Source organism: Hemicordylus capensis, chromosome 1 (genome assembly GCF_027244095.1).
Source record: "Hemicordylus capensis ecotype Gifberg chromosome 1, rHemCap1.1.pri, whole genome shotgun sequence".
Lineage (NCBI taxonomy): Eukaryota > Metazoa > Chordata > Lepidosauria > Squamata > Cordylidae > Hemicordylus > Hemicordylus capensis.
In genome coordinates, this window is record NC_069657.1 from 259,004,545 (window position 1) to 259,025,178 (window position 20,634).

The window sequence follows — 20,634 nt, forward strand, 5'->3', positions numbered from 1 at the left end:
CCCATTCTGGGCCCTCCTAGGACATTTAGTTTTGTGAACTACCATTTTCAATGCCGTTTGTATTAATGCTGGCCCTAAAGTATTCATGAATACATTTCAAATTCAAATATACTTTTGAATACACTTCTGCTGTTTCCACTGCTAACTGCCGTTCTTTTCCTGGAATGCACTGGGGAATTATGACATAGGAACCTTCCCTGGTGCATTCTGGGGGAAAATGGCAGGGGGCAGGAGCAGGACACTGGGAAGAGCAACAGTGCTTCAAGTGCTGGGGCTGTTGCCAGCAGGAACACAGCATTTGCTGAAAAAGAAAGGAAATGGAGCGCTTCTGCAATGACCACCACCACATCAGTAAGCCTGCCAGTTCCATAAGAAGGTACTGAAACATTCATGAGTCTCCTCATTAAACTAATGTAGAATCCGTCATTTTTGCCATATGTAAAACACATAGTGAAAATGGGGGCAGGAGAGGTTCAGACCAGCACTACGTGTGCTTTGTTATCCTTCCAGCGTTATAATTAGGGCCTTGGGCCAAACCCTAGAACAGGGCTGCTCAAATTTGGCCCTACTGCAGATGTTGGCCTACAATTCCCATAATCCCTGGCTATTGACCATGGTGGCTGGGGATTATGGGAGTTGTAGTTCAAAAACAGCTGAGGGGCCTCAGTTGAGCAGGCCTGACCTAGAAGCATATCATCTTTAGAACTATTTTGCAATGGGCATGGGTATCTGCAGATGGGGCAGGGTTGGAACTTGGATTCTAAGTTCATTCATCATTTTGCACCAAAGAAGATTATGAATGAACAAAGATGAGCAGTGATAGTGGATTCTTAGTTCATTCATCATTTTGCACCAAAGATGATGAATGAACATCTTTGTTCATTCTTCTTCTTCTTCTTCTTCATCATCATCATCATCATCACCACCACCACCATTTCTCACCAAAGATAATCTTCTTTGGTTCAAAATGATGAATGAACTTAGAATCCACTCTCATTTCCCACCAAAGAATCTACTCTCAGAACACCTCAAACATTGAAAACAACAAAACCCAGTACCCCATGGGCTTGTGGTTTTGGGGGTGGTTGGCACCCTATGTACACTACACCACAACCCACTCTGGGCCACCCAAGTAAAATTATGGGGCTGCTGAAATTCCCATTATTCGCTATGGGGGGAAAGCTTAAAGACGCACCAACCTACAAAATATTTTAGAAATCACCCCTTGCACCAATTTATTTGAAATCTGGGTGGTAGAAGGCACCCATTAGGGTACTATCACCTGACCCACTCTTCTGCCCCCGGAACACCTTTTCTGCCTCGAATCTGCCACAAATAGACATCAACTTCAAAAAATGGCTTAAAATCACCCCTTTGCCCAATTTCTTTGAAGTCTGGGTGGTAGCTTCCTTCCACCCATTGGGCACTACTACACTCACCACAACCCACTCTAGGCCACCTTGGTGCCCCGCACATGGAGTTATAAGTAAGGCTGCTGAAATCCCCATTATTCCCTATGGGAAATAGTTTAAAGACTTCAAAAATTGTTAAAAATCACTGTTTGCCCAATTTCTTTGAAATTTGGCTGGTAGCTTCCACCCATTGGGCACTACCACCCACCCCACCTCTTTTGCCACCAGAACTCCCTTTTTGTCCCAAATCTATTTGGATTCAGAAAACTGAGGTACAAATTGAATCTGGAATGATTCGGGGGGGGGGGGGGTCAGATTCCGGGGGCGGGGAGATTCAGACCCAAAACAAATCAGGGGTGATTTGGTTTGGGTACAAATTGAATCAAAACATTGATTCGTGGACATCCTGAGTTAATTGTATCGATGTTTGGTAGTTATTTTATAGTGTAAACTGTTTTTGATTGACAGCAGCAGTGGACATACCCCTGCTGGTGGAAAGGAGGAATCTCTCTTGGAATGCTGAGGGAAGGCTGATGATAGTTAAAGAGAGGGACAATTAAGATCAGTTGGTAGGTGGAGGAGGAGTAGAGAGGAAGGGAATAAGGATCTGAAAGCTTGTTTTGAACCTTATATCTTGAACTGATGGGACTTCTCTGGTACTGAGAGGAGGTGGTGAGGAGTGGCAGGTGGTTTAGACTCCCCTCTGAAGCATGCTAGATCTTTGTTCAAGGAGAGCTCTGAAGGAAAATTGAAAAGAAAAGAAAAAATAGAACAAGCTACACACAATCCCAAAGAATAGAGACATAGAAAATAAGGCCTGGTTCAGACATAACACAGAACCGTGGGTCCAATGAACCTGCTGTTCCGCTCCCCCACCCTCCTGTCCATGTTCAAACATGCAGGAGAGCTGCCTCTCTGCAGTCAGCGAGACTGCAGAGAGCTGGGGGAGCTGGCTCTGTGGACTTCTTTCTTTCCTGAAGGACAGTCTGCACAGCAAATCGGACCTGAGGGAGGGAGGAGCTTCCTCCCTCAGCTATGGTTCCATGGGACTCAAACTGTGGTGCCAGCATTCATATGTAACACTGGCACCACAGAAATGGAGTTTGCAGTGGCAAAACTCCGCTCTGACCGAAGTTTCAGTGGATTTTGGAGAGGGAAACCATGGGTCGCTTCCTCCCACAAACTCTTTCCCCCCTAATTCAGACATTCAGGTTAGGAAACTAGAGGTGAAGGGACCCCCAGTTTCCTGTTTTGTCTGAACTGTGTGGAACTGTTTCTGCCAATGTATGTGTAACCAGAGTTAATGAAACAGTTATATGTGAACACCTCTTGTAAGTGTAACCATCAGGCTTGAAGTATTGTGATAAAACATATAAAAATCTTGTTGTTAAATTTCATCAAGAGCTGTTGATGATTCCACACCCATGTTATCTGAAGAGAAAAAACCTCTGCCATGCTACTACAAAGAAAAAGGGAAGGGAATATTGAACGCAGATACTGAGTTTCTTTGAAATCTGAGTGGTGGCACCAAAAAGGTTCCTTGGCACTGGGAGAATTGTCTCCACTAGCAGCACTGGAGATCCTCTGTGTAGTTGCCTCCTTGCAGCTACCATATTTATTTTCTTGCCATATTCTGGATTGCAACGTCAGTCCGGGGCATTATGGGAACAATGGCAGCTGCCAGAAAAATATGGAGGCCCACTGAGAGCTGCTGCCCACCCTCTCCTTGCAATGACAGTGCAACTGGGGCACTGGGGCCAAATACAGTGGCTGCCAGAAGGTGGCTGTGCAGAACACCTCTACTACCTGCCTACCATGGCCACACAGTGGCAAAAGCTGGTTTAAAAGGGGGAGGGGACAGAGGGGGAAAGGCATGAAAATGAATTTGATTAATGAAATGGGGAAAATTGTATGAATAAACAGCTATGTTAAAAATGAATAAGTAAATGAAAGTAATTTCAAATAAGAAAAATGAAAAGCATAGGAGCAGCAAGCAGAAATGGGGGGTCCCTCAGAATATGCACTGGAATGAACACTGAAGCTTTCCATTTTTTCAGTGAGATGTGCATTCAGATTCACATTTGCATGTTTGCCCCCTTCCAAGAGCATACAAAAGTTTGAGCATTCAGCCATTGATAATTTCCCCCCAATGTAAACTATATTTGATAAAACCAGGCAGAAGATGGTTTGTTTGCAATGGGAGAACTACAGTCTCTGCAATAGAACTTGGACTTGTGGATTTGAGTAGCACCCTTCTTTAGAACTCCAAGGCTCAAATCCATAAAACTTGCCAGACCCTCCAGTAACCAAATTCATTGAGCTCCTGGGCAATCCAATGCAACTGTAGAACTCTTCAGGCAGTTGGCAGGAGAACTGTGTACGTCATTCTGTCAGACCTGAATAAACGCACGTGTCTTGGCTTCAGCCCATGGTGACTGCTTCTGGCATTTATTTTTGGCAATTAGGGATGCTAAGACTGAGAGTGAGCAGTAGGAATTCTATGCAGAGGTCTGATGATTTGTGAGAAACTTATAGTGAAGGACTCGTGTTTACAAGACATTAAGTGACAAGACCTGGATAGTGGTGCAATGATATAGATTCATGGCATGAAAGTGGACATCTATGAAGCTTGAAGTATGCTCTTTCCAAAAGGTATCATATTTCTACTGTCTGCATAATTGTGAACATAATAAGAGACTGATTTACACCCACACTTCAGCCTCTGGGAACTCCTATAACCCTTTAATTATATATGATGTTGTGCAGTTGAGTCAGTGTTGACTCCTGGAGACCATAGAGCCATGTGGTTTTCTTTGGTAGAATACAGGAGGGGTTTACCATTGTAATGGCTCCAAAAATATAGGAAAAACTCTGCCTGGTCCTCAGTCCGCATATGATCTATCTATAGTCCTTGCCCTTAGAAATCTGAGTTGCTTCTTGTAACTCCGCTCCCCATCAAATCCTAACTCAAGTGTATTATGAATTCCAGTATCACATCTAGAACCAGGTCCCCATCACTCAAGGACAAGACAAATTTGTCAAAGACGGGTAAATGAAGTATGACAAATCTGTTCATGTTTAATGCCTGCAGTGGTGCCTCATGACAGTTATATCAGTGCCGCTAATATCCCCAGAGCTATGCTAAAACACTAATTTGGTGACATGTTTCCATCCTTCACTTTCAAGGATGACTGGATGTAGATTCAGTCCCCTTCTTACCTGGAGGGTGAAAATCGCACTTCTAAGACTGAAACTTCAGCAGATGGCCTGAATATCCCCCGACTCTGCCAGAAACAGCACAATGTATCTCTCTGAATGTCACTAAGCCTGAAGCAGCAGCCCTTCATGCAATATATTTCCTCTCCCTGGGAACTTGGGGCCCTTAACGAATTGAATAAATTATGCCTTACTTGAGCACTGGAATTAGACACTCTATAATTCTGTATGACAAATGAAGAGCTTTTCTTTGAGGACTACTGTATAATGTTATTGGTACTATTCAAAAACTAAGATTAAAAATATATAGGATAATCAATCCAGTGGCACTTGCACATGCTAATTCTAAGCCAGGGCTTCACAGTTTTGGCCCTCCAGCTGCTGTTGGGTTCCACCTCTCATCACCACTGACTATTGGCCACTGTGGCTGGGGATGATGGAAGTTGTAGTCCATTAACAGCAGGAGGACTGAGGTTTGTGCATTTCTAAGCATAACTGTTTGCATGGGGTGGAGTTTGAGATCACATATGTTTGTTTACTTCTTGTAGGTCTGTGATGTGCATAAACATTCCAGCATTACCATTGGAACACTGTTGCTTTCTCATGTAGAACCAAAATAATATTTTCCCTGTTTCTCTAATATTTTGTTAGTTATTTACATAGAGGTAGGCTTTCTGCAGTATCTCCGCATTCTTGGATCCCTACAACTCATGTCAATGAATTGTGAGTTTGTTCCCAAGTGATGGTGGAAATATTGTACATTAGTTAACTACTTGAAACTTGGGTCATCTCCTTGCAGCAGACTACACAGTTGAATATTCAACATTGGGTCAGTTCACACAATACTGTTTACCAGTCCTATCCACTAAGGGATTTTTAAAAAGCACATAGGTCCTGCCTACTCCACTTGGCATGCTGTTCCTCTCTGCACACTGTCATGTGGAAGGCAGAACATCTGACTGCCCCAATCCAATAGTTTACATGCTTTTGATACATTGAGTGCCTTGAAGTTGGTGTCAATTCTTAGCGACTTCATAGATAGATTCTCTCCGGGATTATATGTCTTCAACTTGGCCTTTAAGGTCTTTCAGTGGTGAATTCATTGCTGTCGTAATCGAGTCCATCCATCTTGCTGCTGGTCATCCTCTTCTTCTCTTTCCTTCAACTTTCCCAAGCATTACGGACTTCTCAAGGGAGCTGGGTTTTCACATAATCCGTACAAAGTATGATAGTTTGAGCCTGGTCATTTGTGCTTCGAGTGAAAATTCTCAATTGATTTCTTCTATGATCCATTTGTTTGTTTTCCCGGCTGTCCATGGTATCCTCAAAAGTCTTCTCCAGCACCAAAGTTCAAAAGCGTCAATGCTCTTTCTATCTTGCTTCTTCGGAGTCCAGCTTTCGCATCCATAGTGTGTCACGGGAAAAACCATTGGCTGAACGATTCTAATCTTTGTAAATATAGACACATCATGGCATCTAAATATTCTTTCCAAGACCTTCATTGCAACCCTACTGAGTGCTAGTCTGCAGCGTATTTCTTGACTGCTGGATCCTTTACTGTTGATGGTTGATCCTAAAAGGCAGAAGCTATCCATCACTTCAATGTCTTCATTATCAATTCTGAGGCTGGTTGCTATTCCTGTTGTCATTAGTCTTCTTTACATTTAATTGTAGTCCAATTTTTTCACTGTGCTTCTTGACTTTCATTACTAGAGCTTGCAGATCATCAACATTCTCAGCTATCAAAGTTGGGTCATCAGCATAGCACAGGTTATTGATATTTCTCCCTCCAACTTTAAAACCATGCTCATCTTCTTCCAATCCAGCTTCTCTCAGTATATGTTCAGGATATAAATTGAATAAAGAAGGAGAAAGTATACAGCCTTGTCTTACTACTTTGTCGATCTAGAACCAGTCTGTTTCACCATGTTCTGTCTGGACTGTGGCTTCCTGTCCTGTGTATAGGTTTCTCATGAGAACAATGAGATGTTCTAGGATGCCCATTTTCCTACAGATATTCCACAACTTGACATGGTTGATGCAATCGAAGGTTTTTCTGTAGTCAATAAAGCACATATTGACTTCTTTTTGGTATTCTTTGGCTTTCTCAATAATCCAGCATGCATCAGCAATGACGTCTCTTGTTCTTTGGCCTTTTCTGAAACCAGCTTGAACATCCAGCATTTCCCTTTCCACTTAGGGCTCTAATCTGCATTGGATGATCCTGAGCATTATTTTGCTAGCATGTGAAATTAAGGATATTGTGTGATGATTTGCTCAATCTGTTAAATCTCCTTTCTTTGGTATGGGTATGTAGACTGACCTCTTCCAATCTGTTGGCCACTGTGTTGTTCTCCAAATTTGCTGGCATAGTTAGGTTAGAGCAGGGCTGCACAACTTTGGCTCTCCTGCAGATGTTGGCCTACAATTCCCATAATCCCTGGCTAGTGGCCACTGTGGCTGGGAATTATGGGAGTTGTAGTTCTAAAACATCTGGGGGGCCTAAGTTGAGCAGGCCTGGGTTAGAGCCTTGACTGATTCTTCTTTTGTTGCCTGCCATATTTCTGTAGCAATTCCATCAATTCCTGTAGCCTTCCGACTTGGTAATGGCCAGAGTGCTGATCTAACTCCATCTTCCCGTACTAGAGGTTCTTGCAAGTAGGGAATATATTCTTGTATCTTGGATGCTGACGTCCCTGCCATACAGCTTTTCACTACTCCTTCCATCTCTGTTTGATCTTCACTGAATCAGTTACTACCTGTCTTTTGGCATTCCTTAACATACCAATTCGAGGTTGGAACCTCCTTCTGAGTTCAGAGATCTTTTGGAAAACTTGCCTTGTTTTTTTCGTGTCTATTTCCATACTATATTTAAATCACATGATTGTGGCAGTTTGGATATTCTGTCCCCAATGTAATTATGCAGAGAAGAACAGCATGCTGGGTGGAGTGGAGTGGGACATGCTGTTATCTTGTTTTTGATTGTGTGGTGGACTGGCCCAGCAGATGGTATTGTCTGAACTGGTCCATAAGGGATTGGGACACTATTTTATTGTAGTTGAAATCTATTGCAGACCACCATACCAAGGACACAATGTAATTTCAACATTTGAATGAGCTTCTATATATCTTTGCAGAAAGCATCATATCCCAGTGTAGTCCCTTGTTCAGAAGAACTAATTCATCTATACTCACCCCCCAGCCTTGATGAGATGCAGGAGTACCTTAAACAAACAAACAACAAACTTTAATGCAGCCACAGGGGGCTCTGGTTTCGATTGTAGCAGAGATGTGTGTGTATGTGCCTGTGTGCTTAACTTTCCACCTTTTAAAAAATTTGGATGCAAACTTGATATCCTTTAGGCAAAACTATTTAGTCCCTGTTTACTTCAGAAGTATTCTTATTAATTATTATTGCTATTTTTAACAGCCAAATATGTCTCCTACACAGGCATCAGGTAGAATCAGAGGGAGAGAGAGAGAGAGAGAGAGAGAGAGAGAGAGAGAGAGAGAGAGCGCACACTTCCCATGCCTGCCACCTTTTAAAACCTAAAATCTTCAAGCCTGGGGAAAGGCTGACCATGCATCCCTTATGAAATGGATCAATCAGAACCTTACAAAAAAGGGTGACCACCTATCCTTTATGAAATACACCAATTAGAACCTTACAAGTCATTCTAACTGCAAAGAGCGAATCCAGGGAGACGATTCAAAGACTAAGTTCTCATTTTACTTGCCACTGAAATTAATGCTTGCCAAAAGAACACCTAAGCGCTACTTCTACAGAGTTTGTTTGATCAGGAAATCCAAACAAAAAGTAGTTGAAGGGACCACCCAATCTGGATTGGGTGCTCCAGGGATACTTTGGGGCAGGTGATTTTTTGGCAGGAAAAGAGTACAGAAGGAAAGGATTAACCCTGATGGCATCAAAGATAAGAACTGTAGTTCAGAGGAAGAACATCTACCTTGTATACAGAAGGTCCCTGGTTCAATCTCTGGCATCTACAGTTAGGGCTGGGAAATATCCACCTAAAACTCTGGAGAGCTTCTGCCAGTCATTGTAGACTATACACTATAGTGTAGACTGTACTGAGCTAAATGGACCAATGGGTTGACCCAGTATAAGGCAGCTTCCTTTGTAACAGTCCAGATGCGACCCCACTGTGGCTGCTTTTGTTTAAAAGAGATAGTGCCAGAATGAAGCATTTAACATGGAGTTTGGCCTTAAGGTTTCCTAGTTTCAGAGTCTCCAAAATTGGAGCTTGGCCCCTGGAAAGTGGTAGTAGCCATGTCAGGCAAATTCTGCATTATTTCAGGGGGATTTGATGAAAACATGCAATAAGAAATGTTCATCAAACCTTGAAAAATTAATCCCATAAAACTGGAAGGTATAATTAATGTTGTTATGTGAACATTTCATGTTGTTATGTGAAATTTTCTAGTAAAAATTCATACTGTGCTGGCTTTAGCCTCATACCTAGTGACACCACCCTTTCCCAACCTGTTATATTTATATTTGGTTCATAAGAAGATTGACCAAGATCTAGAAATAATACAAATAAGTAATTATGGTAGATGCAATGCATTAGCCTTTTTATGGCAAAATCTGGATGATACTCTGAATGGCCAATCCTAAACATGTTTGGGAAGGGAGCGGGTACTCGGTACACATGTTCCCCCTCAACTCAGTGTGACACTTCCTAATCACTCAATGGCTGGTTCATCCAAACTGCAACAATGTACTCGGATTGGTGCCTTTTAATTTATTCATAAATGATCTAGAAGTAAGCAGTGAAGTCTTGGCCAAATTTGCAGATGACACCAAGCTATTTAGGGTAGTGAAATCCAAAAGAGATCACAAGTTGCTCCAAAAGGCTTTCTCCAAACTGGGGGAGTGGGACACAATTCCATGCTACAAATCATTAGGAAGGGATGGACAATAAAACTGCTAATATCATAATTCCCTTATACAAAACTATGGTGCAGCCACATTTGGAGTACTGCATACAGTTCTAGTCACTGTACCTTAAGAAGGACACTGTAGAACTGGAAAAGGTACAGAAGAGGTCAACCAAGATCATTAGGGGCCTAGAGCACCTTCCTTATGAGGCAAGGCTACGACACTTGGAGCTTTTTAATTTAGAAAAAAGACATAAAATCATGCATGGTGTGTAGAAAGTTTATAGAAATTTCTCTCTCACACACATAACACTAGAACCAGGGGTCATCCCATGGAACTGATTGCCAAGAAATTTAGGACCTACATACTTTTTCACAAAACACAGAAATAATCTGCGGAATTCTCTGCCAAGGGATGGGGTGAGCCTAGATGGCTTTAAGAGGGGTTAAATGGAGGACAGGTCTATCAATGGCTATTAGTCTGAGGGTTGTAGGCCACCTCCCGCTCCAGAGGCAAGAACCTCCCTGAGCCATATTTGGAAGGGCAGTTTATAATAAATAAAATAAAATAAAGATGCCTGTAGGTATGGGTTGCAGGGGAGTAACAGCAGGTGAGAAGATATGCCCTCAGCTTTTGCCTGTGGGCTGCTTGAAGGCATCTGGTGGGCTACTGTGTGAAACAGGATGCTGGACTAGATGGGCCTTGGGCCTGATCCAGCATAGCTGTTCTTATGTGAATCTAAACTGCAAACATGTGAATTAAAAACTGCATTAATGCAGTGTTTACTTCATGCATTTAGAAATAATGTGGGTGTGGTTCAGATCACTCACCCCCACACAGCTTGATGTCAGTGGAATGGTGCATTAGGTGAAGAAGATATTCATGCCCACACTCCTTCCCTGCATATGTAGGATGAGCTGGTCAGAGTGTTATCCGAATTCACGCACAGACATTTTACAGAAACAAGTTTGAACTATTGTCAATGAAATTACTGAATGTTTTGCTCTTTAGGAACATGATGTCTGACGGTGCAAGCACAGTTGTATGCACAAACACAATTTGAAAAAGCACCTGATGAAGTCTTTCCCTTCCTTCCTTCCTTCCTTCCTTCCTTCCTTCCTTCCTTCCTTCCTTCCTTCCTTCCTTCCTCAAGTACAATACTGTTGGGGGTGGCACACAAAGATAATAAAATGGTAAAACAGCTAAAGTCATGTAGAATTAATAAAAACTAGCTTAGCCCATGCAGAGCATCTGCATGCTAATACTTGATTGCTCCCCTCACCCCCTACCACAGCCCCCCTCACCTCAAAGATCTCGCCACCTTCACCTGAGATGCACTCTTGCTTCTCCTCCTCTGTCCGGTTGCTTCCATCCTCCTCACCCCTCTTGGTCAATCCTCTATCTCTTTACTCCACCCCCCTCAACCCTCTTGGTCGTGGCTGCAGTGTTGCTGACGCCTATTGGCCAAGCTGCAGCCCCCTATCCCCAGAGACCTCCCAACCCTCACCCGAGCCCTGCTCCTGCTTCTCCCCACAGGAGGATCAGCGGTTGACCGGCTCTTCCTCGCTGTCACCACTGCCATAGCTGCTCATTCCCCTGAGGCTGCTGACAGGCCCAGGTCTGTCCCTTGTCTGAATCCATCCCTCCACCAATGGCCTCTGTAGTCCCAAACAGTAGCAATGGTTGACTAGGCCCTTCCTTGCTGCCAATAGGTGCTGCTATGGCTTATTCCTCTCAGGTCACTGACAGTCTCGGGCTTGTCCTTCGCACTTCCTTCTTTCTCTCTTCCTCTCCCTTCTTTTTCTCTTTTTCTTTCTCCTCTACTCACTCTTCCCCTCTGTATTTCTTCCCTTTCTTCCCCTCTCCCTTCCTGAGTTAACAGATCTTGTTCATCTTGTTCCCTCATCTAATTCACACAATGGCAGGCTGCTCCTGAAGGGGCTCTTCCCCTCCCCACAACCCCTTTCTTTACAGACCCCTACCCACTATCCCTTTTTATATATGGATTCCTCTCCTCTACAATCAAGAACATCTTCCAGCCAGTAACAGTTGCATTCCAACTGTCCTTAACCATCACAGGCTCCTCCCTATCTGCATATGAAATCCGCACTGCCCAATCACCACAGTAGCACAGGCTCCTTCCCCTTATTTGCATTTGGAATCTCCACTACCCAATCACCATGGTGCTTCTGCTCTCACAGGCTCTTCCTCCCCATCTGCATATGGAATTGCCACTGCCCAGTCACCATGGTGCTTCTGCTTGCAAACTCTTGCGAGAGCTGCCACTCATGGGATTAGCCATGGGTACGCCTTAGAGAATTATATATAGAGATCAGTTCGAAGACATGCATGGCAGCATGCTGGCCATTGCCTGGAGTGGGAGGCCAGCACAGTACCAGTTCCCCCATCCATTTCTCCCTTTCTTATCTGGGCCTCTAGATGGGAATTTGCTTGAGTTGGAAGCTTGTGCAAGTTCACCTAGGAGTGGGAGGGTAGCAAGAAAGCTCCATTGGGTTCTTTGGTGACACCTCCATTAATAGCTGCAGTCACATAGGAAGGGGTATGTGTGATTAAGGATGCAGGAAAATGAATTCTTTGTTTTCTCCATATTTGCATTTCATATTTATACTTGACAGTTTTAATGTTAATGGGTAAGAATAGATAAGTGTTGATATCACTAACCACATGGCACGCTAATGAGAAATAATTCCCATTGCTGACAATCAAAATGTACAGAAGGCAAAGTAATGGGAAATAATTTACATGTATCTTAGAACTCTTAAACAAAGTGCCTTTTGAAAAGTAAATATAAATGTATATACACTTCCTGGTTATATTTTGACATGCAATGTGGATAATATGTGTTTTAACAGTTTGTAATAACAGTAAAGATTCACTGTCCACATTTTGCATTTGATCATCTTTTGCCATTCAACATTTATTTTTGGACACACCATCATCTTATGCAACTCTTCTGCAACAATTGAATTAATACAAACAACACAGCAAAGGGCACCTGCCTTAAATTCATTCATCCTTGTGGCTCAGGTGAGGACGTATCTGTCCACCATGTGCTGTTGTTTTGCTCTTTTTATAATAATATTCGGCATAATCTTATTTCTCCCCTATCACTGGCCGAACTGCTGAATTTTATGCCATATTCCTTCTTGTAGATAAGAAACCTTCTGTCACCCACAATGCCAAGTTTTGTGTGGCAGCTGTTAAGATCTGCCAGTAGCTAACTTCTAGTCCTACTTCCTAGATGCTGCTACAAGAGGCTTCTATGTTGGTGTACTCTGTATGACTGAATTCTTATCAATGTAGTATTATTTGTTTGTATGTAATCTGATCAATGATTGTAATAAAGCTATTCATTCATTCACATACAATTAATGCACAAACCAAGTGGTGTTGTATTTTTGAAAGTTTTTGACATGCTGACCCCTCAAATGCTACTGCGAGTGCACATTGGCTAGTGGAGTGGGCGAAAAAAATGAGTGGTGGAGTGGGAAAAAAATGGTTGTGTGCTCAAAATACTTTAACAGAAGGGCTGTGTTACTCTTGATACTCCCTAGAGGTGTGCATGGAACTGGCTGGCCCGGTTTGGTTCGAGTATGGACCAGAATCTAACCTGACTGGGCTGGTTTGATTCCTCACCCCCTCGATCCCCCCTGGTTCCATTCGGCTGGGTTCACGAATATTTCCCTCCGATTTCCCCCCCCCCATTTGAAGTTCCTCAGGGCAGTGGTGGTGTGAGGGGGTCCACAGAGGTCCATCCTCCCGCCAGGTTTTGAAATGCCCCACTCTGGCCTTTTCAGCTGGTTTTTCAGAGTTCGGTGCATCGCCCAAAATGGCAGCCACAGCGCATGCGCAAATTCTGTTGGTGTACCGTCCACTCCGCTGCCCAACTGACTCCCTAACTGAGCTGACGGAGCTGGTTGCGGGGTTGGTGTTGGAGTCTCCTAGACTTTTGGTGCTGGGGAACATCAATATCCACTTTGGGGCTGGCTTGTATGGTGCGGCTCAGGAGTTCATAGCGGCCATGACAACTATGGGCCTATCCCAATTAGTTTCTGAACCAACTCATGTTGCCGGCCATGCACTTGATTTGGTCTTTTGTTCGGATCAGGGGGGTGTTCTATGGGTGGGGGATCCAGTGGTTTCTCCATTGTCATGGACGGACCACTACCTGGTTAAGGTTGGTCTCACAGCCGCAGTCCACCCCTGCAGGGATTGTGGACCTATTAGGATGGTCCGTCCAAAAAGGCTGCTGGACCCAGTGGGATTTCAAAAGGCCTTGGAGGATTTTGATGTTGGTGTGGCCGGTGATTCTGTCGATGCCCTGGTAGGAACCTGGAAAAGGGAACTCAACAGGGCAGTAGACACGATTGTTCCTAAGTGTCCCTTCCGACCTGCTGCAAAAATGGCCCCTTGGTATACTGAGGAGCTGTGGGGGCTGAAGCAGTTGGGTAGGCGACTAGAGCGCAAGTGGAGGAGAATTCGGTTTGAATCTGACAGGATTCAGCATGTGACCCATTTGAAGGCTTATGTGGTGGCAGTGCGTGCAGCGAAAAAGAGATTCTGGTCTGCGCGCATTGCGGCTGCAGGTTCACGTTCGGCGGAGCTATCCCGGGTTGTGAGGAGTTTGGTTTCTGCTCCTTCTACTTCCAATCAGTCCCCGGAGTTGCTCTGCTGTGATGCCTTTAATGGGTTCTTTGCATATAAGATCTCTTGTATCCGGGCTGACTTGGACTCCACTATTTCTGCAAGGTCTATGGAGGAGGTGTCCAGCAATCCCTTTTGCAGTATTAGATTGGATCAATTTAAATCTGTGACTCCTCAGGATGTGGACAAGCTGCTTGGGGCACTGCAGCCTACCACCTGTTCTCTGGAGCCTTGCCCAACTTGGCTGCTTCTGTCTAGCAGGGAGATTGTTGGAGGTGGCCTAGTTAATATCGTAAATGCATCGCTGAGGGAGGGTAGGGTGCCCCCCTGCCTGAAGGAGGCAATGGTTAGACCACTCTCAAAGAAGCCTTCCCTGGACCCCTTAGCGATGGACAGCTACAGGCCAATCTCCCTTGGTTGGGCAAGGTGATTGAGAGGGTAGTGGCCGACCAGCTCCAGGCAGTCTTGGAGGAAACTGATTATCTAGACCCATTTCAAACTGGCTTTAGAGCTGGCTATGGGGTTGAGACAGCCTTGGTCAGCCTGACGGATGACCTTTACCAGGGAATCGACAGAGGGAGTGTGACTCTGCTTGTTCTTCTGGATCTCTCAGCGGCGTTCAAAACCATCAACCATGGTATCCTTCTGGATCGCATGGGGGAGTTGGGGATAGGGGGCACTGCTTTGCAGTGGTTCCGTTCCTATCTCTCAGGTAGATTCCAGATGGTGGAGCTTGGTGACAGTTGATCCTCAAAACAGGAGCTGTTATATGGAGTCCCTCAGGGCTCCATTCTGTCACCAATGCTTTTTAACATCTACATGAAACCTCTGGGAGGTTTGGTGCTGGGTGTTATCAGTATGCTGATGACACCCAAATCTACTTCTCTTTTTCATCTTCAGGAAATGGCACTCATTCTCTAAATGCCTGCCTACAGGCAGTAATGGGCTGGATGAGGGATAACAAATTGAAGCTGAATCCAAGCAAGATGGAGGTGCTCATTGTGGGGGCTCAGAATCTGAGGGGTGAGTTAGATCTTCCTGTGCTGGATGGGGTTACACTCCCCCAGAAGGAGCAGGTGTGCAGGTTCGGAGTACTCCTGGACCCAGGCCTCACCCTGGTATTTCAGGTGGAGGCCATGGCCAGGAGTGCTTTCTATCAGCTTTGGCTGATTCGACAGCTGCGCCCATTCCTTGAAGAGGATGACCTCAAAACAGTGGTGCATCAGCTGGTAACCTCCCGGCTTGTCTATTGCAATGCGCTCTATGTGGGGCTGCCTTTGTACGTAGTCTGGAAGCTTCAGTTAGTTCAGAATGCGGCAGCCAGATTGGTCTCTGGGGCAACCTGGAGAGACCATACGATGCCTGTTTTGAAACAGTTACACTGGCTGCCGATATGTTTCCGGTCAAAATACAAAGTGCTGGTTATTACCTTTAAAGCCCTGAACGGCTTAGGTCCGAGATATCTTAGAGAGCGCCTTCTTTTACATGATCCCCACCGCACGTTAAGGTCATCCGGGGAGGCCCGTCTCCAGTTATCACCGGTTCGTTTGGTGGCGACTCAGAGGCGGGCCTTCTCTGTAGCTGCTCCTGGGCTGTGGAATGCACTCCCAGCAGAAATTTGTAATCTTAATTCTTTACTGACTTTCAAGAGAGCCCTTAAAACTCATCTGTTTGGCCTGGCCTTCCAGGGTTTTTAATTAGTTTTAATTGTTTTAATGTTAACCTGGTTTTCAGGGTTTTAATTGTTTTGATAGTTTAATTGTTTTTAAGCTGTTTTTAAATTGGTGTTTATATTTGTATTTCTGTTTTAATTGTTTTTAATGATTTCTGTTTTTTAATTGTAAACCGCCCTGAGCCAGCTCGGAAGGGCAGAATAAAAATCAAATCAAATAAATAAGTAAATAAATAAATAAATGGTTTCTGCGAGGCCCTGGGCCATGCCAGGCCTCACAGAGGCCATTTGCGCATGTGCGGCGGCCACCATTTTGGGCACCGCGCCATTTTATGGAGGCCTGAATGGGCCAAAAAAACAGCAGAAAAGGCTGGAGGGGGGCATTTTGAAGGCTGGCGGAGGGAGGGGGATCCTCCGTGGACACCCCCCCACCCCAAGGAGCTTCAAACTGTAAAAAAATATTTCCCGAATTCCCCCCCCCGATGTCGAACTGGTTCGCGCATCCCTAATATTCCCCACTTATTTTAGTGCTAAATACTTGGATGTTAAATAGGTGTGGACAACACAATCTAGAAATGTTACTTGCTAGTACATGAAATCATGCAAAGATCAGCCTGCGTGGAGGATGTATCTTAGACTCTGCATCCTGTGCTCCGCTGCGTGAGCCTCTAAATACTTCGAAGGATTAGATGAACCAATTTTTGACTGCCCAGCTCTTCGTCCATTGTCATTTGGATGAGAGGTGGGGCTTTTTTGTGGTAGGGCCAAAATGGTGGAATTCCTCGGGGGGGCGAGCTCTCCCAAGCTTCCTCTGTCCCTATCTTTATGCAAGTGCTTCAAACCTACCTGTTCAAGCAGGCATTTTAATTTTCCAGCAACCTCCTATTTCTTATTTTCCTGTTGTGATGAGCTTTTTTGGTGTTTATATATTAGCTAATTATTTTATAGTTTAATTGTTCTTATATTTTTCATAGATGGATGTTGCATGCATTGTTCTTTGGATCTGTGAGCTGCTTTGTATATTTAAAAAGCTGGATAAAAATCTATTTTATACCTAAATAATTAAAAGAAGAAGAAGATCCTATTGCTTCATAAGGAGCTGCTATGACCTGGCGTGGTATCTGGCCCCTTGCCCAATTGACAAATAATATACCCTATCCCTTTCCCTTCCTTCCCACCTCGTTTCCCTTTCATGACCTTCTACAGTATCTCAGTATTCTTTTTCTCATCCTAGTTACTCAGATTAAAACAGAAGGCTGGATTTCCAATGACTATGCAGAGGCCCAAAGATGTAACAATAGGGACATGGTTGAATTATTAGGATGAAGCTTATTTTCTTCCTGATTAATTGTTCTGACACCCAAAGAGATGACAGATCTGTTTTCAAATATCAAAAGTTTTTGTTCTCATTTTATTTCATTTTTCTCTGCTCTATTTCTATTTCCTGTCAGTGCTATCGAAAATGAGAAATCTTAATAAACTACTGGCACTATAGTGAACATAAATGCATGCATTTTACCAAGGGAGTACAAGGACAGAGAATGCACTTAATGCACTTGAAATGCTACTTCCCTACCTGTCACTGTGGGGAGTGTAGGTTGGGGTAAGTTCAGGAAGACAATTTAGCAAGCAAAGCTCGAGCGCTGACAAGGTAATGACACTCTAATTACTGCAAATGCCATGAGATACCATGTGCCCAGAATGCAAAGGCAAAAATAAATGTGCATCTTTCCTGGCTCGCTGAGATCTCTACACTGCTGCACAAAGGGGATGGCTTCAAATGCCCCCTATGTAGGATGGCCAGCACTGTGATGATGATGTTCAAATGAATTCTGTTTTGTCTTTAATTGGGATGCCTGTTTCTTGACTCTCGACTATTAGTGGAAAAGCAATGATTGTGGCCTCACAGATTTCCTTGTCTCCCTTTATTTAAAGAATTGGGTGGAAATATGATGCCCAGAGCAACGCATGAATATCCATGTCACAAGCTGGTTTCAGCATTTTCTTTTTAGTTTAAAAGTTCAGCATGAAATAACTGGCAAAGAAAACAGGATATACAGGTGGAGGAATGTGTTGCTCACTTACACTTTTCACTAACTAGCACACAAGCACAAGGATTGCCCATTCTAACTGGAAACTAGTGATACCACTAATTAGAGCCATGCACAAAGCAAACAAATATAGGCCAATGGCCAAAAGGTCCTATGCAATGTCACAACAATCTACCCTTGATTCATGTTCAATAAAAGACTCAACAGAAGTAAAATAAATAAATAAATTCCATCTTACTTATGACTGTAAAGAGGTTTTCACAAAAACAAACAAACAAACAAACAAACAAGGAAAGGAAAGGAAAGATTCCTATAGCCAGATAACCCCTCTTTTCTTATCTAGTTGTAGTTGGTGGAAATCACTGCTGGCCACCACCGAAATGGGAACATTTAGACACAGAGATTAAGACTTAGGAACACTCTACATCAACCATCTGTTGCTGTCTTGTCTGGATTCAGTCTAGATTCTAGCCCTTTTCAGAAGCAATCCTTCTGATGTATTGCCAACCTGGGAGGGGAAATGGGAGTGAAGACTCGCTGTGCCCCCAGAAACTGCATATCTAGTTTTTGTTTGCACAGGATAGAACTCAACCTGCAGAGGATTCCTTTGTGCTTTTTAGAATCCTGGTTGATGAGGGTTCTAGGTTGTTCAGAGGAGTCCTCCACCTCCATGCATTTAGCTCTGGCCTGTGCAAACACCAAAGGCAAGGTCATCGGGGATATGGCCAATAGGTGCACTGGGATATTGCTAGATGGCACACTCCTAATTCCCCTGCAACTATTGGCTCAATGTGGGGAGGCAGGATAATTTCCAAAAGGGGTGCCTGTCATGGCCAGACAAAGGTAAGCACCGAGACTGCAAGACATGGATCTGATGAAAACTAGAGCTACAGCAATGGTACCTCAGTAAACGAAACAGCATGTTGGTTTCACCTAATGTCATACTTCTATAGACTTCTGCCCAGTGGAGGACGCCCAGTGGAGGAGGAGGGCAGTAAGAGGATCAAGATTAATACTTTATTATGTTTACATGTTGAAAGCAGTAGCCAAACATACCCTGACCCCTCCAGATTATTTCCGCAATTGTAATGGCTGAACAATTTGCCATTACACACATGGGCATACTTGATTTTAGGGGGTTGTGAGAAACTGCAAGTCCATGGAGGACTTGTGAGGTTCCACACAATTGTTGGTGGCAACCCGCTGCATTTGAGAAATGTCATACTAGCAGAAAAATGCTACATGCTCTTTGTGTCTCTACAGTGAAAGTGTATTAGTGTTAGAAAAGTGAGTTTCCCTTTTCAAGGATGGTGCCATAACTCTTTCCAGAGTCTGAAATTCAGAAGAATCCAAAATCATTGGGTTGTGTTCTCTTATATGATGTGTTTTGTTCCTGGTAAGAAAGATACAGCAGGCAATATTTGAACACAAACAAGTTGTTTCTTTATTTTCGTGTTGTGTCAAAGCTTTTGCCTCCTTTCTCTTTTCCTTTCATTCTACCTCTCCCTTGCTTCTCCTTCCTCTTCCCTCCCTGTTTCTGGCTCTTCCCTCCCTATTTCCATGGCTCTCTTGGGATAAACTTCTGAGAAAGAAACTGGAAAAGGACTATAGCTATAAGGAGACACCATTTGTCAAAGAACTGTCCCAAAGATTCAGCAGCAAGTGACCTCTCACATATTAGAGGTACAATTTTCAAAGTCAAAAAGAGACTTACCTTGGCTTTGAAAAATGGCCAAGGAAAGTTCTTAAGTCTGGTGCATTCTAAAAGGGAAGGCAAAATTGTATATGGATGTTCTGAAAGTTTAAGACTGAAAAGATTTAAGACATTGACTCTAAGGTTACAGTCCTATGTATACCTACCTGGGAGTAAGCCACATTTAGACTCAGTGCAATCAGTGAGCCAAATGCAATGATTGGCCTATAAGTTCCTGAAGTTGCTCATTAGTTTAGGGTGTGAAAATAAGATCAAGACCTAAAATGTACATTCAGATGAATCTGTGGAGCTTGCATCTGAGTACCTTGCTGCTGATTTGCATTGAAAAGAAACAGCTGCTAGGAATTTTTAATCACAGCTATTTTTCACCACCCAAATACAGTGAGCCCAGGTGTATCCTCTCATTATATGATATACTGTGACAGAGTCTTTTTGAAGAAGCGTCAAGCATCTGCATTTTAATTGCTGCAGCCTGTAGGGTCAGCTGCAAGGGCATACCCAGGGAAAAGATCTCAGTTCATATAAATAGAAGGCACACCTGGTTTTAAACTAATGCAGAGAAACCATTCTGCAGGTGAATGAATGTACCTTAAAATTGTCCTCTTAACAGTAAAGCTGATGGTCTAATGCCTCATCGGGGCAAAAATATACTAAAGAGACTTGGATAGAGGGATATCAAAACCCTTTTTTCAAACCTCCCATAATGTGTTCAATCAACATGTGGGGAGTACAGGGCTGGCATCAAGTAATGGCCAAATCAGCACTGACTGGTGGCCCACGACCATCAGAGGACCGACTTCTTACTGACCAGTATTCCCTCTAAGGCATGTGCATGTGCATGTACTCACTTTGTTTTTTGATGTCTGCTCAGTTAATTTTAGATCCCGCTGAGGTTGAATCAGGAAGGCTCCACTCTGATTGCATGTGTGCACATGCTGCTTTGATACTGCCACCCAGAACAAAACTCATTCCACACACAGATGAAAAAAATTAGAGAGAACACT

The 20,634-nt window shown here is 43.7% G+C and overlaps 1 long non-coding RNA gene across 1 annotated transcript in view; it reads left to right on the plus strand.

The window, feature by feature from the left end:
- Nucleotides 1-217: 217 nt before the first annotated feature.
- The window catches only part of LOC128351119 (uncharacterized), a 68,295-nt gene continuing 47,878 nt past the window's right edge, over nucleotides 218-20,634 (plus strand). The window contains exon 1 of the long non-coding RNA XR_008319602.1: nucleotides 218-376. This is a non-coding gene — a long non-coding RNA (uncharacterized LOC128351119). The remainder of the gene's footprint in view (nucleotides 377-20,634) is intronic.